The 16,231-nt window shown below is 37.9% G+C and overlaps 1 pseudogene; it reads left to right on the top strand.

Moving 5' to 3' along the window:
* Positions 1-11,415: 11,415 nt before the first annotated feature.
* Positions 11,416-15,206, top strand: LOC101023146 (annotated as a pseudogene).
* Positions 15,207-16,231: the final 1,025 nt, after the last annotated feature.

The raw sequence follows: 16,231 nt of genomic DNA, 5'->3' as shown, positions 1-16,231 counted from the left end.
CTTGAGGTCAGGAGGTCAAGACCAGCCTGGCCAACATGGCGAAACCCCGTCTCTAGTAAAAATGCAAAAGTTAGTTGGATGTGGTGGTGCATGCCTGTAATCCCAGCTACTCAGGAGGTTGAGGCAGGAGAATCAGTTGAACCGCAGAGGTGGAGGCTGCAGTGAGCTGAGATCACGCCACTGCATTCCAGCCTGGGCGAAAGAGCAAGCCTCCATCTCAAAATAAATAAATAAATAAATAAATAAATAAGTGTTCACCCAGTTTCTCTGCTCTTCCTCCACTTACTTTAGGTGACATATGCATGCTGTTATATATCCTTCCATTTATGCAGGAAATTCTATGTTGTCTCGGTATCATTACTACAGCAACTCTCTGATTTATCCTATATGATACGCTTTCATACTTGACTGTATCAGTTCCATCATTTGCTGGTATTTACACCCCCTTGAAATAAACATGTTCCTAATTAATAAACGTTCTTGTCACTCCATTCTTCACTTTTGCCAACCAACTACTCCTCCATTTCTGCATTCACCTCTGCAGCAAAATTCTTCAAATGAATAGTCTATATTCATATTTCCAATGCTTCTCTTTTATTTCTCATAAGTGTACTCCAGTTAGGCTTTCTACTAAACCCTACTCTACTAAAATTGGTCTTATCAATGGCTCTGATGATCTCACATTGCAAAATCAAAAGGATAGCTCTTAGTCCTCATGCTAAGAAATCTACCAGCCATGTTTAAAACTATTGATCAACCTCTCCTCTTTTTTATATTTATGTTTCCTTGACAAAAATTATAATAAAAATTATATACATTTATGTTGTCAACATCATGTTTTGATATATGTATATGTTACGGGATGACTAAATCAGGCTAACACATTTATTAACTCACATACCGTATCATTGGAAGCAGAGAGTAGAAAGGTGGTTACGAGGGGATAAGGAAGGTTGTGTTGATTGGGAAGATGTTGATTAAAGAATGCAAAGTTTCAGTTAGGCAGGACAAATTGGTCCAAGAGATCTATTGTACAAATACAATATGGTGACTATAATTAGTAAGGTGTTATATACTTGAAAATTGCTGAGAGAGTAGATTTTAAGTGTTTCCACCTCTCCCTTCTCTTTAATATACTTTCTTAACTTGGCTTTCAGAATACCATGGTTTTCTTCCTACGCTATCCATGGGTCTTTCCTAGTCCCTTTGATTTTTATTCTTTCTTTTCAACCTTTTTATGTTGTATAACCTTGATCCTTTTGCTTTGAATATACTCTCTTGAAGATATCATTCAGTTCTATGCTTTTAAATACAAATACCTGGTGATAATTCCAAATTTAATATCTTAGCTAGATATCTTTTCTGAATCTAGTCTCTTGCTTATCCGACTCAAATATGCCTCTTGATAGTTAATAAAAATTTGAAAGCCAACATGAATAAAGGGGAGTTCACGATGTCTTCATTAAAACTTGCAATCCTTATCCACTTTAACCATCTTAGAAATGCCACTCCAATCTTCTGGTTTCTCAGGAAAAAGAATCTAGGATTACCCTTCATTCTTCATTACCAAAACAAATAATAAACTGTGCTGGGTTTGTTAACAAACATGCAAGTATCACAATTTTCTGTAAGCTGATGTTAGGTAAGTCAAATTCAAAAGCCTCTTTTAAATTGCTGCAAGAGGGCAGAAAACATGACTATTTGGTCCACCATTGTGCAAATAGTACCTGAAATGAATGCTGTGGATACAGAACCCAAAAGCAATGAAAAAAATGGGAAATACTCTAGGGTGAGGGAGTAAAGAAAAAAAGATTAAAGTCAAACTTAAGACTTAATGATCAGTAAAAGAGATCTTTTACCCAAATGTATCTGTCATATTCACAAATTATCATTAAATATTTTAAAACAATTTTTATGAGTAACCATAAGTTCCTAGATATTGTGCTTGTTTTTATTAAGTCAGATTTTAAAAATATGTAATTCAATCTAACCTGTAGTAGGCCTTAACCTAGCATCTTGCACAATGCTTAGGTAGCAGAGCATGAAGAGTTATATGCACTTTTTTCTTCTTTTAGGACATTTTTAGAGTACCCCTAATGCAGTGTTAAAACTTTTTCTTAAGCTTTTTATCATGTTATTGGAAGGAAACCACCCTGGGTATTACTTTGACCACTGTTGAAGAATAATTAATCTGACACATGTTACAATTATCAGGGAGACTTTATTCAGGATTACTGCAATAAGTGTCAAGACTGTTGAAATAGGGGAGAAAGGTCAGTTCAACATGAATAAATAAAGCAAAGATAGCTAAGGATTTATAGCAAATGAGCAGAAGTGGGGAGTCACTGAATGGGAAATTACTAAGAGAAGATATCAAGGTAGGGGAATTCTTGCTAAACAGACTTAACAGGATGCTTGATATTAACAGCCTTCTTCAATGTTCCTACAGCAACTCATAGATTGAAAATCTGTGCCCAGTTCACATTTTCTCTCCCATCCCATGTTGATTCAATCTTTAAGTGTGGTTTCTCTATCAAACCCCTGACTGAATGCAGATCAAAGATGATCAAATACCAAGAGTAGGGGATGAGGAATTTAATGAGATATTGAGTATAATCAGATATAAAGGATGGGGAATTCTTTCCAAACTGGCTTACCAGAGATTCTTGCTAAAATTGGGCTAGTGGGCCCACAGACAATGTATAATGACAAAGCCTAGTTGAAAACAGGGATCAGACTAGCCTGTCTAAATTTGGTCAAGGAGAAAGTCTTTGTCAGCACCACCATTTATCAAAGATTTGAGGGCTCTTGATGTCCTACTGCTTTGATTGTTTCATAGCATTACAATTGACCAAAATTATCCAAAGAGTGTGGTGTCGATAAAAGTTCTATACCCAAACCACTATACGATGCACTACTTCTATCTCCCAACCTGAACAAATCTCTCCAGGTAAAACATCCATCAGAGTTTCCAAACTCATTCCTTCATCTATTTATTTTGCTATCTCTAGTTGTATCCCTGAAATTCACTTTGCAGTGTTTACTCTTTGTTATCTCTTTGATGACTCTATACTTTAGTTTCTACCTTGGACTTTTCTAAGGTGCTAGATTTTGTACCCCAATGTCATATGGAAATGTATTTATGTCATGTGTTCTCAGTAGGAAGATACCTCACAAAGTCTGTCTTATTTTAGTCCCAAGGCCTCTCATGTGTCTCAGAAGAGTATCTCGACCAAACTGTTAGAGTCATATGATATTTTATTTCACTTAAATTAAAAGTGTTATTAATTATGGTAATATTTTTAAATCTTTGAATATCAATTGATTATTTTTTGTTTTATTTACTTTGTAGAAATCTTCTGTTTAATTGTTCAATATAATATGTTTATAAATTTTTTTTTCATTTAAAAAAACATGCATTTTATTTGCTGTTTTTCTTTTTTTTTTTTTTTTAATTTATTTATTATTATTATACTGTAAGTTGTAGGGTACATGTGCCCTATGCGTGCAGGTTTGTTACATATGTATACTTGTGCCTTGTTGGGTGTGCTGCCATCAGCTCGTCATTTACATCAGGTATAACTCCCAATGCAATCCCTCCGCCCTCCCCCTCCCCATGATAGGCCCGGTGTGTGATGTTCCTTCTTCCTGGAGTCCAAGTGATCTCATTGTTTCCAGTTCCCACCTATAGGAATTGGGAATGCTTAGTCACGGTGTTTGGTTTTCTGTCCTTGTGATAGTTTGCTAAGAATGATGGATTCAGCTGCATCATGTCCCTACAAAGGACACAAACTCATCCTTTTTATGGCTGCATAGTATTCCATGGTGTATATAGTGCCACATTTTTCTTAATCCAGTCTGTCACTGATGGACATTTGGGTTGATTCAAGACTTTGCTATTGTGAATAGTGCTGCCCAATAAACATGCGTGCATGTGTCTTTATAGCAGCATAATTTATAATCCTTTGGGTATATACCCAGTAATGGGATGGCTGGTCATGTGGTACATCTAGTTCTAGATCCTTGAGGAATCATCGTACTGTTTTCCATAATGGTTGGACTAGTTTACAATCCACCAACAGTGTAAAAAGTGTTCCTATTTCTCCACATCCTCTCCAGCACCTGTTGTTTCCTGACTTTTTAATGATGGCATTCTAACTTTGGTGTGAGATGGTATCTCATTGTGGTTTTGATTTGCATTTCTCTGATGGCCAGTGATGATGAGCATTTTTTTCATGTGTTTGTTGGCTGTATGAATGTCTTCTTTTTGAAAATGTCTATTCATATCCTTTGCACTTTTGATGGGGTTGTTTGGTTTTTTTCTTGTAAATTTGTTTGAGTTCTTTGCTTAGGTTCTGGATATTAGCCCTTTGTCAGATAGGTAGATTGCAGGTACCTCCCATTCTGTAGGTTGCCTGTTCACTCTGATGGTAGTTTCTTTTTGCTTTTATTGCAGAAGCTCTTTAGTTTAATGAGATCCCATTTGTCAATTTTGGCTTTTGCTGCGTTGCTTTTGGTGTTTTTAGACATGAAGTCTTTGCCCATGCCTATGTCTGAATGGTACTACCTAGGTTTTCCTCTAGGATTTTTATGGTATTAGGTCTAACATTTAAGTCTCTAATCCATCTTGAATTAATTTTCATTATAAGGAGTAAGGAAAGGATCAGTTTCAGCTTTCTACTTATGGCTAGCCAATTTTCCCAGCACCATTTATTAAATAGGAATCCTTTCCCCATTTCTTGTTTCTCTCAGGTTTGTCAAAAGATCAGATGGCTGTAGATGTGTGGTATTATTTCACCAGAGGACTCTGTTCTGTTCCATTGGTCTATATCTCTGTTTTGGTAGCAGTACCATGCTGTTTTTGGTTACTGTAGCCTTGTAGTATAGTTTGAAGTCAGGTGGCACAGTGATGCCTCCAGCTTTGTTCTTTGACTTAGAGGATTGTCTTGGAGATGCGGGCTCTTTTTTGGTTCCATATGAACTTTAATGCAGTTTTTCCAATTCTGTGAAGAAACTCATTGGTAGCTTGATGGGGATGACATTGAATCTATAAATTACCTTAAGGCGGTATGGCCGTTTTCACGATATTGATTCTTCCTATCCATGAGCATGGTATGTTCTTCCATTGTTTGTGTCCTCTTTTTTATTTCAGTGAGCAGTGGTTTGTAGTTCTCCTTGAGAGGTCAGCACATCCCTTGTAAGTTGGATTCCTAGGTATTTGATTCTCTTTGGAAGCAATTGTGAATGGAAGTTCATTCATGATTTGGCTCTCTGTTTGTCTGTTACTAGTGTATAGAATGCTTGTGATTTTTGCACATTAATTTTGTATCTGAGACTTTGCTGAAGTTGCTTATCAGTTTAAGAGATTTTGAGCTTGAGACAATGGGGTTTTCTAAATATACAATCATGTCATCTGCAAGAGGGACAATTTGACTTCTTCTTTTTCCTAACTGAATACCCTTGATTTCTTTTTCTGCCCACACGATTGCTAGCCAGAACTTCCAACACTATGTTGAATGAGTGGTGAGAGAGAGGGCATCCTGTCTTATTATTTTCAAGGGAATTTTTCCAGTTTTGCCCATTCAGTATGTTGTGGGTTTGTCATAAATAGCTCTGATTATTTTTGAGTCGTTCCATCAATACCCGAATTTATTGGCGTTTTTTAGCATGAAGGGCTGTTGAATTTTGTCAAAAGCCTTTTCTGCATCTATTGAAATAATCATGTGGTTTATGCTTTGGTTCTGTTTATATGCTGGATTATGTTTTATTGATTTCGAATGTTGAACTGGCCTTGCATCCAGGGATGAAGCCCACTTGATCATGCTGGATAAGCTTTTTGATGTGTTGCTGAATCCGGTTTGACGGAAGTATTTTATTGAGGATTTTTGCATCGATGTTCATCAGGATCTTGGTCTAAAAATTCTCTTTTTTGTTGTATCTCTGCCAGGCTTTGGTATCGGGATGATGTTGGCCTCATAAAATGAGTTAGGGAGGATTCCCTCTTTTCTATTGATTGGAATAGTTTCAGAAGGAATGGTACCAACTCCTCCTTGTACCTCTGGTAGAATTCAGCTGTGAATCCATCTGGTCTGGACTTTTTTTTTGGTTGGTAGGCTATTAATTGTTGCCTCAATTTCCAGAGCCTGCTATTGGTCTATTCAGGTTCAACTTCTTCCTGGTTTAGTCTTGGAAGAGTGTAAGTGTCAGAGTATCCATTTCTTCTAGATTTTCCAGTTTATTTCGTGAGGTGTTTATAGTATTCTCCTGATGGTAGTTTGTATTTCTGTGGGGTCGGTGGTGATATCCCCTTTATCCTCATTTTTAATTCGTCGATTTGATTCTTCTCTCTTTTCTTCTTTATTAGTCTCTTGCTAGTGGTCTGTCAATTTTGTTGAATCTTTTCAAAAGAAACCAACTCCTGGATTCATTGATTTTTGGAGGTTCTTTATTGTCTCTATCTCCTTCCAGTTCTGCTCTGATCTTAGTTATTTCTAGCCTTCTGCTAGCTTTTCGAATAATGTTTGCTCTTCTCTAGTTCTTTTAATTCGCGATGTTAGAGTGTCAATTTAGATCTTTCCTGCTTTCTCTTGTGGGCATTTTGGTGCTATAAATTTCCCTCTACACACTGCTAAATGTGTCCCAGAGATTCTGGTATGTTGTATCTTTGCTTTGTTCTCATTGGTTTCAAAGAACATCTTTTATTTCTGCCTTCATTTAGATTGTACCCAGTAGTCATTCAGGGCAGGTTGTTCCGTTTCCATGTGGTGAGCGGTTTGATTGAGTTTCTTAGTCCTGAGTTCTAGTTTGATTGCACTGTGGTCTGAGGGCAGTTTGTTATAATTTCTGTTCTTGTACATTTGCTGAGGTGCTTTACTTCCAATTACGTGGTCAATTTTGAATAGAGATGCGATGTGGTGCTGAAGAATGTATATTCTGTTGATTTAAGGGGTGGAGAGTTCTATAGATGTCTATTAGGTCTGCTTGCTGCAGAGATGAGTTCAATTCTGGATATCCTTGTTAACTTTCTGTCGTTGATCTGTCTAATGTTGACAGTGGAGTGTTGAAGTCTCCCATTATTGTGTATGGGAGTCCTAAGTCTCTTTGTAGTCTCTAAGGACTTTGCTTTATGAATCTAGGTGCTCCTGTATTTAGATTGCATATATATTTGAGATAGTTAGCTCTTCTGTTGAATTGATCCCTTGACCATTATGTAATGGCCTTCTTTGTCTCTTTTGATCTTTGATGGTTTAAAGTCTGTTTTATCAGAGACTAGTATTGCAACCCCAGCTTTTTGTTCTCCATTTGGCAGTAGGATCTTCCTCCATCCTTTATTTTGAGCCTATGTATGTCTCTGCGTGTGAGATGGGTCTCCTGAATACAGCAGACTGATGGGTCTTGACTCTTTATCAGTTTGCCAGTCTGTGTCTCTTAATTGGAGCATTTGAATCCATTTACACATTTTAAGGTTAAAAGATTGTTACATGTGTGAATCCTGCCATTATGATATTAACTGGTTATTTTGCTCATTAGTTGATGCCTGCAGTTTCTTCCCTAGCCTCGATGGTCTTTACATTTTGGCATCATTTTTTGAGGATAAGCTGGTACGGTTGTTCCTTTCCATGTTTAGTGCTTCCTTCAGGGTCTCTTGTAAAGGCAGGCCTAGTGGTGACAAAATCTCCTAAGCATTTGCTTATCTGTAAAAGGATTTTATTTCTCCTTCCTTATGAGACTTTGGTTTGGCTGGATATGAAATTCTGGGTTTAAAAATTCTTTTCTTTAAAGTGTTGAATATTGGCCCCACTCTCTTCTGGCTTGGAAGTTTCTGCGAGAGTGATCTGCTGTGAGTCTGATGGGCTTCCCTTTGTGGGTAACCCGACCTTTCTCTCTACAAGCTGCCCTTAAGATTTTTTCCTTCATTTCAACTTTGGTGAATCTGGCAATTATGTGTCTTGGGTTGCTCTTCTCGAGGTATCTTTGTGGCGTTCTCTGTATTTCCTGGTTGAATGTTGGTGGTCATCATCAGTGTTCTTTCGTTGTTAATCAGATATCGTTAGTCTTCTTTGATCCATCTGTTCCAGTTGATAAATTAGGTTACTGAAGCTTGTGCATTTTGTCACGTATTTCTGTGTCATGGTTTTCATCTACTTTGTTGGTTGGATCTTCTCTGCATTAGTACTCTGGCCATCAATTTCTTCCTTTTTTCAAGATTTTTAGTTTCTTTTCGCTGGAGTGCGTAATTCCTCCTTTAGCTCTGAAATTTGATGGACTGGAAGCCTTCTTCTCTCATCTGCGTCGAAGTCATTCTCCGTCCAGCTTTGATCCGCGTTGCTGGTGATGAGCTGCTGGCTCGCTTTGCCGGGAGATGTTGCTCTTGTTTTTTGAATTTCAACTTTTTCTGCCCTGCTTTTCCCCATCTTTGTGGTTTATCTGCCTCTGGTCTTTTTGATGATGGTGATGTACTGATGGGTTTTGGTGTGAGTGTCCTTCCTGTTTGATGGTTTTCCTTCCAGCAGTCCAGGACCCTCAGCTGTAGGTCTGTTGGAGGGTGCTTGAGGTCCACTCAGACCCTGTTTGCCTGGGTATCAGCAGCAGAGAGGCTGCAGAGATGAAATATTTCTGAACAGCGAGGTGTACCTGTCTGATTCTTGCTTTGGAAGCTTCCTCTCCAAGGGGTGTACTCCACCCTATGAGGTGTGGGGTGTCAGGCACCCCTAGTGGGGATGTCTTTCCCAGTTAGGCTACTCAGGGGTCAGGGACCCACTTGAGCAGGGAGTCTGTCCCTTCTCAGATCTCAACCTCCGTGTTGGGAGATCCACTGCTCTCTTCAAAGCTGTGAGTGGTTCGTCTGCAGAGGTGTCTGCTGCTTTGTTATTGTTTCTGTGCCCTGCCCTGAGGTGGTCTACAGAGACAGGCAGGTTTCCTTGAGGCTGCTGTGAGCTCCACCCGGTTCGAACTTCCCAGCGGCTTTGTTTTACCTGCTTAGCCTCAGCAATGGCGAGCCCCTCCCCAGCCTAGCTGCTGCTTGCGGTAGATCACAGACTGCTGTGATAGCAGCTGAGGGAGGCTCGTGGGTGTGGGACCCTCCCGGCTTAGGTGTGGGATATGATCTCCTGGTGTGCCTGTTCCAGCTCCAAAGCAGTATTGGGGTGGGGTTACCCGATTCTCCAGGTGTTGTGTGTCTCAGTTCCCTGGCTGGGAAGGGATTCCCTTCCCCTTGCTTCTCAGGTGAGGCAATGCCTGGCCCTGCTTCAACTCGCTGGTTGGGCTGCAGCAGCTGACCAGTGCCGATCTTCCGGCTCCCCAGTGAGATGAACCCAGTACCTCAGTTGAAAATGCGAAATCACCCGGTCTTCTGCCAAGCTGGCACTGGGAGTTGAAGACTGGAGCTGCTCCTATTCGGCCATCTTGCTCCGCCCCCCTCATATGTTTATAAATTTTTAAAGTTAATTATAAAAATAGTGGGTTTTTTCGTCCCTGATAGTATGACATCATAAATTTCTCTCTTACCCTCCCAAGTTATAATTCTGAAGTATTTTACCAGCAATCTCAATGCCACTCTGGTTTTTTAAAAAACTGTACTGGAAGAAGAAGCACATTTTGAATATAATAAGTCAAACCTCTTGGGCAATCTGGATTTTTTTTCTTTTTAATGGTTCATTCTTCAGTGTTCCTACAGCAACTTGTGGACAGAAAATCTGTGCCCAGCTCCCATTTTCTCTCCCCTCCCATGTTGATTCAATCTTTAAGTGTGCTTTCTCTATCAAACCCCTCATTGAACACTCAGTTCTTACAAAGACCAAAAGTATTTTCTGAACCATAAATCATATGTTACTTCAGTTTCTTCTGGATTCTTCCTCCTACAGAATAAAATCTTCTTAATATTCTAAAATTAATTTTTTCTGGTTCTTGCAATATTATGGAATACATAATGAATCATAGTGTTACTGCTCACCAGGCTATGCCTCCCTTAGCCTATAACACACTGTTATGTAAGGACCTACATCATCTATTCCCCATAAAAAATGTAATTTTCTTGAAGGCAGGGTGCTCCTGTATAACAAAATTCAGCTGAGAAGAAATAGAAAACCTAAATATTCCCACAAATATTTTTTAAATGGAATCCATATTTGAAACCCTTCAAAAGAGAAAACTTAAGACCCACATATTTTCACTGGCAAATTCTACTGAACATTGAAAGAAGAAATAACATCAATTATATACATCCGTTCCAGAAAATAGAAAAGGAGTGTCATGGTTAATTTTATGTGTCCACTTGACTGGGCTAAGGAATGCCCAAGATAGCAGCTAGAACATTATTTCTGGTGTGTCTGTGAGGGTACATCCAGCAGAGACTAGCATTTAAATCAGTAGCTCTGTAAAGAAAATCATTCTCACCAATGTGGGTGGACATTATCCAACCCATTGTGGGCCCAAGTAGAACCAAAAGGAAAAGAATGAGCAAATTTGCTCTCTCTTCTTAAGCTGAGACATCCATCTTCTTCTTCTGCCCTTAGACATCAATGCTCCTGGTTCTCTGGCCTTCAGACTCAGATCAGGAATTGCACCCTCACCTCCCAACACCCACCCCACAGGCTTTAGGACTTGGACTGAATTATGCCACCATCTTTCACAGTTCTCTGGCTTGCAGATGGCAGATCGTGGGACTTCTCAGTCTCCATCTCATGTGATCCAATTTCTATAAAATATACACACATACATGTATCACATATATCCTCTCAGTTCTGTTTCTTTAGAGAATCCAGACTAGAGAAAGAAGGGAATATTTACTTGATACTAAAATGTGAGACAACCAGTAAAAGAAAAGACCAATATTTATTTGAACATAGATGCAAAAATCTACAATGAATTATTTTCAAATTAAATATATCAACATATTAAAAGAATACTATGTCAAACATAAACTAGTGGTATTTACTCCAGAAATACAAAGTTGGGTCAACATTCAACATTCAACCTATAGCTCATCATATTAACAAAATAAAGAAGATATACAGCTGGGCGTGGTGGCTCATTCCCATAATCCCAGCACTTTGGGAGGCTGACACAGGAGGGTGACTTGAGGCCAGGAGTTAGAGACCAGCCTGCCCAACGTGGTGAAACCTTGTCTACTAAAACTACAAAAATTATCCAGGGGTGGTGGACCCAGATATAGTCCTAGCTACTCAAGAGGCTGAGGTGGGAGAATCACTTGAACCCGGGATGTGGAGGCTGCAGTGAGCCAAGATTGTGGCACTACACAACAACCTGGGCAAGAGAGCAGGACTTCATCAAAAAAAAAAAAAAAATTATATATATATATATATATGTATCTGTAAAATACACACACACACACACACATATATATCTGTAAAAATACAACAACACATTCTCCCTTCCTGGGCCCCTATGTCCAGCATGCCGCCCTGCGAAGGCAAGGAAGAGAAGGCTGAGCACAACAGAGGGTAAGTGAGGTCTGCACTGCCACCAATTGTACTGCAGAAGAGCATATAGTCTGACCTGGCTTTTTTCAGTTTCCCACGAGATCCAGCCAGATGCCAGAAGCAGATGAACTGTAAGAGAGTGGATAGAAGAGAAAATATCTGATCAACTGAAAAAACATTGTCAAGTATGTGCCAACTACTTGACTACAGATCTTATGATCTGTAGAACTAGTGTTTATAGGATAGTTATTTAAGATGATGTAATACCAATAATAGTTGATCTTAGCAGCCATTTAAACAATCTACATGATAGGGAAAATGAATAGAAGAATTGAGTGACGATGAAATCAGAACACACAAAGCAGAAAATATTTACAACACTGAAGAGGAAAATGCACACACACAAATACACACATACACACATGCACACACACACATACACACATACACACATACACACACACACACACACACACACAGAAACCAATAACAGCAATGCTCAGAACCCCAGTGCAGAGAAGGGGATGAAGAACAGGATTAGAACATTTTACTGCTAATCTTTGACAAGAAGGAAAACAAAAAAATACACAAAGTCTCTATTTGAAGTTTTGATTCTCATGAGAAAGCTAAACATAAAGTCTTTATTTGAAATTTTACTACTGATAACTGTCAAGCACTGCTGGAGTGCCGGATAAATTCTGGTGAAGAGGTCCTAAGAAAGCACTCTGAGACAACAGTGGCTAACACAACACACTGTTCTGTTTGGAAACACAGTAGAATCATATGCTAGATATCTGTGAGAGCTGTATTAGGGAAGAAACTCTAAGGAAAGTGAGAATCTCACACTTCCTTGTCATTATCACTCTTTGTCAGTTTGTGTTGCTATAAAGGAATACCTGAGGCTGGGTAACTTATAAAGAAAACAGGGTTATTTGGCCTATGGTTCTGTAGGCTGTACAAGAAGCATGGCATCACCATCTGCATCTGGTGAGGGATTCAGGCTGCTTCCACTCAGGGTGGAAGGTAAAGGGGAGCTGGTGCATGCATAGATAACATGACTGGAAAAAGAGAGGGGAGGGAGATGCCAGGTTCCTTTCAACAAGCAGCTGTTGTAGAAACTAAGACAGCAAGAACTCACACATTACTACAAGGATGGCACTACGTGCTTCATGAGGATTTACCCCATGACCCAAACATCCCCTGTTCATCCCCACCTTTAACATCAAATTTTAACATGACATTTGGAGGGTCAAATATCTAAACCACAGCCATCACTGACAATGTAGTGGACATATCAGGGGAAGAGCACCCACTTGTGTTGGTGAGGAATCTCATAACCTGAGAGAGGAATCTGTGGGCTTCCTGCCTTTTGAAGCTGAAGCAGAAATTTTGGCTGTGAAATTTCACACTACCATAACTGAGAAATGGGGACTAAATATGGAGTATTATTGTCATGGCCAAGTTTACATTGTGTGCAATGGATTCTCTTCCAAAATGAAAGTTGTTTCTCCTAGACTTTTAAAAAAATATCCCCAAGGTATCTACCCACCCTGCCTTTCCTGTGCCTTAGTCTGTGATTGGCAAAATCAGTGCCTATTATGAGTGTATCTGTTGCATTAGGAACAACTGCAGAAGTTTCTTTATTTTTTCCATCAATCACAACTGCTGTTAGGAGTGACAGTGTCATTTCTGCTGTTTTTCAAAACAGTGGAGAAAAGAGTAAATGACTAAAGGATATTTGATTTTTTCATTGAACAGGCAGGCATGATTCTTTTGAAATTTTAGTGGACCTCATCCTAGCACTTATTTGGGTTTAAATGATATAAAAGATGATGCAATATTAGATGGGACAACTGAGTACCCAGCCAAGAATTTGTCCTCTGTAGTGCAGCAACAGATTTTGATTTTGTTGTTACCATTGTTGTTATTAAAAATGTCCTTTAAAAGAACCCCTTGAAGAAATCTCCAGGGTCACACCTCTGATATTATCTTTGTAGGCAGTAGTTTGACTACAGTACTACATTCATTCAATGAAGTGATGGAAGATATTGAAGTCTATCATTATTTTTAGCTTGAGGAAGCCACAGATTTGGCAATCAAAATTGATAGTCAAATAAAACTCCCTGGGAAATTCCATAGAGCTTACCAAGGTAACATGGCATCTCAACTGACCTCTGAGAGTTTTTATAAAGAAACCCTAAGTGTTCCAACAGTGGAGCACATTTTTCAGAAACTGAAAGATATATTCTCAGAACAGTTCCTCAAAGATATGTTCTCAGAGAAGTATCTCAAATCTATGATATGCTTATTTCTGGTGCCTTCAGTCATAAGACAGCTTAAATTCAATACATCTGAGAAACACCATGCTGACAAGTACAGAAATCACTTACCCAGAACAGACATGCTCTCAGCTGAGCTTCCTTGTTGAAGAGTCAAATGGAAACATAGAGTTAAAGATATAGGACTTCTGTCCCCCATGTATGAAGCATTCCACCTGCCTGACATCATTTTTTCCTAATGTGTATGCATTGTTAAAGAACCTGTGTATTCTTCCTGTGATGAAGATTGAGAATAAGTGCTATGAAAATCTATGAAAGTGTCTCAAAGCATACTTAAACACTTTGGTGGAAGAAAGGTTAAGTAACTCAGCTTTTCTTAACAAAACTTTTGATGTAAAACACAACAGATTTAATGGGGAGTACATATATCAAACTCTATACAACAAAGAGCTTCCTGTGAATAATTCCAAAACCAGTGAAATTGTCTAAAAGACTTTTAAAATATATCTTCTTTTATATTTGATATTTGGAAGAAAAGCTGTAAGGCATATCTTTGCCTGTAGGCCTTCCATTAAATTCGTTACCCATTAATGATCTAAGTATTTAAAAGGCTCATATTTTAACTCTCATGTTTCAAGGCCCATTTGTTCTTCCAGAATATAGTATGGAAAGTGCTGCATTTCACTTCTGTGTGATCCCTGCTAGTGTCATTCTGGAATTGTTTAAGTTAATCCATTTTAGACATAACATTTATTTCCACTATGGATCTAGTCAGTGAGTATTGAATTATCAATTCTTTGAAGAAACAAATTTTGAGGAGTTGTGGCAAGACAAAATACATCTCATAAAATATTATAGTGAAACCCACAATTGACTTTTGACTAGTAGAAGTTTTAAATATATTGTTCATAATCTATAATAAACAGTTAAAGAAATTACCAGAGAAAGACACTTACAAAGCTCACCAAACCAGGATTTCAGTGTGGTTTTTGTCTTTATCAAATGAACTTAAGGGAACAAGTTTACAATTAAGGTTTGAATGGAAGACTCCACCATTGCTAAGTTTTCAACATGTACGGGCTAAAACAGCTTATGGAGATGCAGACTCAACAAGGAATGTAAACAACAACAAGAAGATGTGGGAAAACAATGGCAGGCGCTTCCATTCAAACTTCAGTTATAAACTTGTTGTTGCTATTTACATCTTTTGTCAAGCCCATATCATAAACTTTTTAGTCAGTATATATTGAAAATATAGGTTTCAAGGTCAAGGCAGAATCAGAGGCGATGGATACAGACATCTGACATGTCCGTTTTCTTTCATTTTTTGTCATAACTATATCTACTGCTTCATCTTGATTTATAAGCCAAACCTGGAAAACCTACAAAACTAGGTGTTTTATGTTTTATCTGGAAATAAACACAGAAAATACTTGTTATTTTTGGTAAATAAATAAATAAATAAATAAATTTTGTACTATTTATTTTAATCTAAATAAAATGTAAATTTTGTCAAAAAATGTTTAACAAAACTGATAAAAGGTCTCTATAAAAATGAACAAACCCTAAAGCAAACATTGTATTTGATGGTGAAAGATTGAATGCTTTCTACCTAAGACTGGGAACAAGGCAAGGAAGTCTACTGTCAGCAATCCCATTAACAAAAGTAAAAAAAAGTCTAGCCAACTGTAAAAGAAGGAATAAAATGTCCTTATTCACAATATCTTTAAAACCGTAAAATGTTAATGAAAAATACCAAGGAAAAACAAAATAAGTGGAGATATATCATGTTTGCATATTGCAAAAGCATAGCTACAATCAATTTTCCTAATTTATAAAACTTATATCTTCACTGCAATTCTAACCAAGTTTCAGAAAGCCTTATTGGAGGTATCAACAAGCTGATCCTAAAATTTATATTGAAAGTCAAATAAACTAGAGTAACAAAAACAATTCTGAAAAAAAAGACAAAAGTTGGAGGATATACATTAACCAACTTTAGGAATAAGTATAAAGGTACAGTAATCAAAATAATTTTCTCCTAAAAAATCTCAAATACATAAATCTCTGACTTTATATTATAGACAGGGAGTCTTGGAATGTTTCCCAGACTAGCTTCAAACTCCTGGGCTCAACAAGTCTCCTGCCTCAGTCTCCTGAGGAGCTGGGACTATAGGCATGTATCATCGCACCTAGCTTTAGTCAACTGAGGTTTGTAAGTGGTGCAAAGGCAATTCAATAGAGAATGCATTTTTTTTTTGTCAAATAGTATCAGAACAAGTGTACATCCAAATTAAAAAAAAAATCGAATTCCCTCAAAAAACGACCTAAATGAACCAAACTCGTCAAGTTGCATACTTTAAATACATAGTTTTAATTATGTCAATCATACCTCAATTACATAATTTAAAAAATCAAGACTAAGAAAAAATGAGAAATAGAATTTGCATAAATAAGTCACAGATATAAAAGTGAAGCTATAAAATTTTAGAAGAAAACCTAGGAGAAAAT

Source organism: Papio anubis, chromosome 3, assembly GCF_008728515.1.
Source record: "Papio anubis isolate 15944 chromosome 3, Panubis1.0, whole genome shotgun sequence".
Classification (NCBI taxonomy): domain Eukaryota; kingdom Metazoa; phylum Chordata; class Mammalia; order Primates; family Cercopithecidae; genus Papio; species Papio anubis.
The sequence above is the reverse complement of the archived record's forward strand: the minus strand, read 5'-3'. Positions and strand labels throughout refer to the sequence as shown.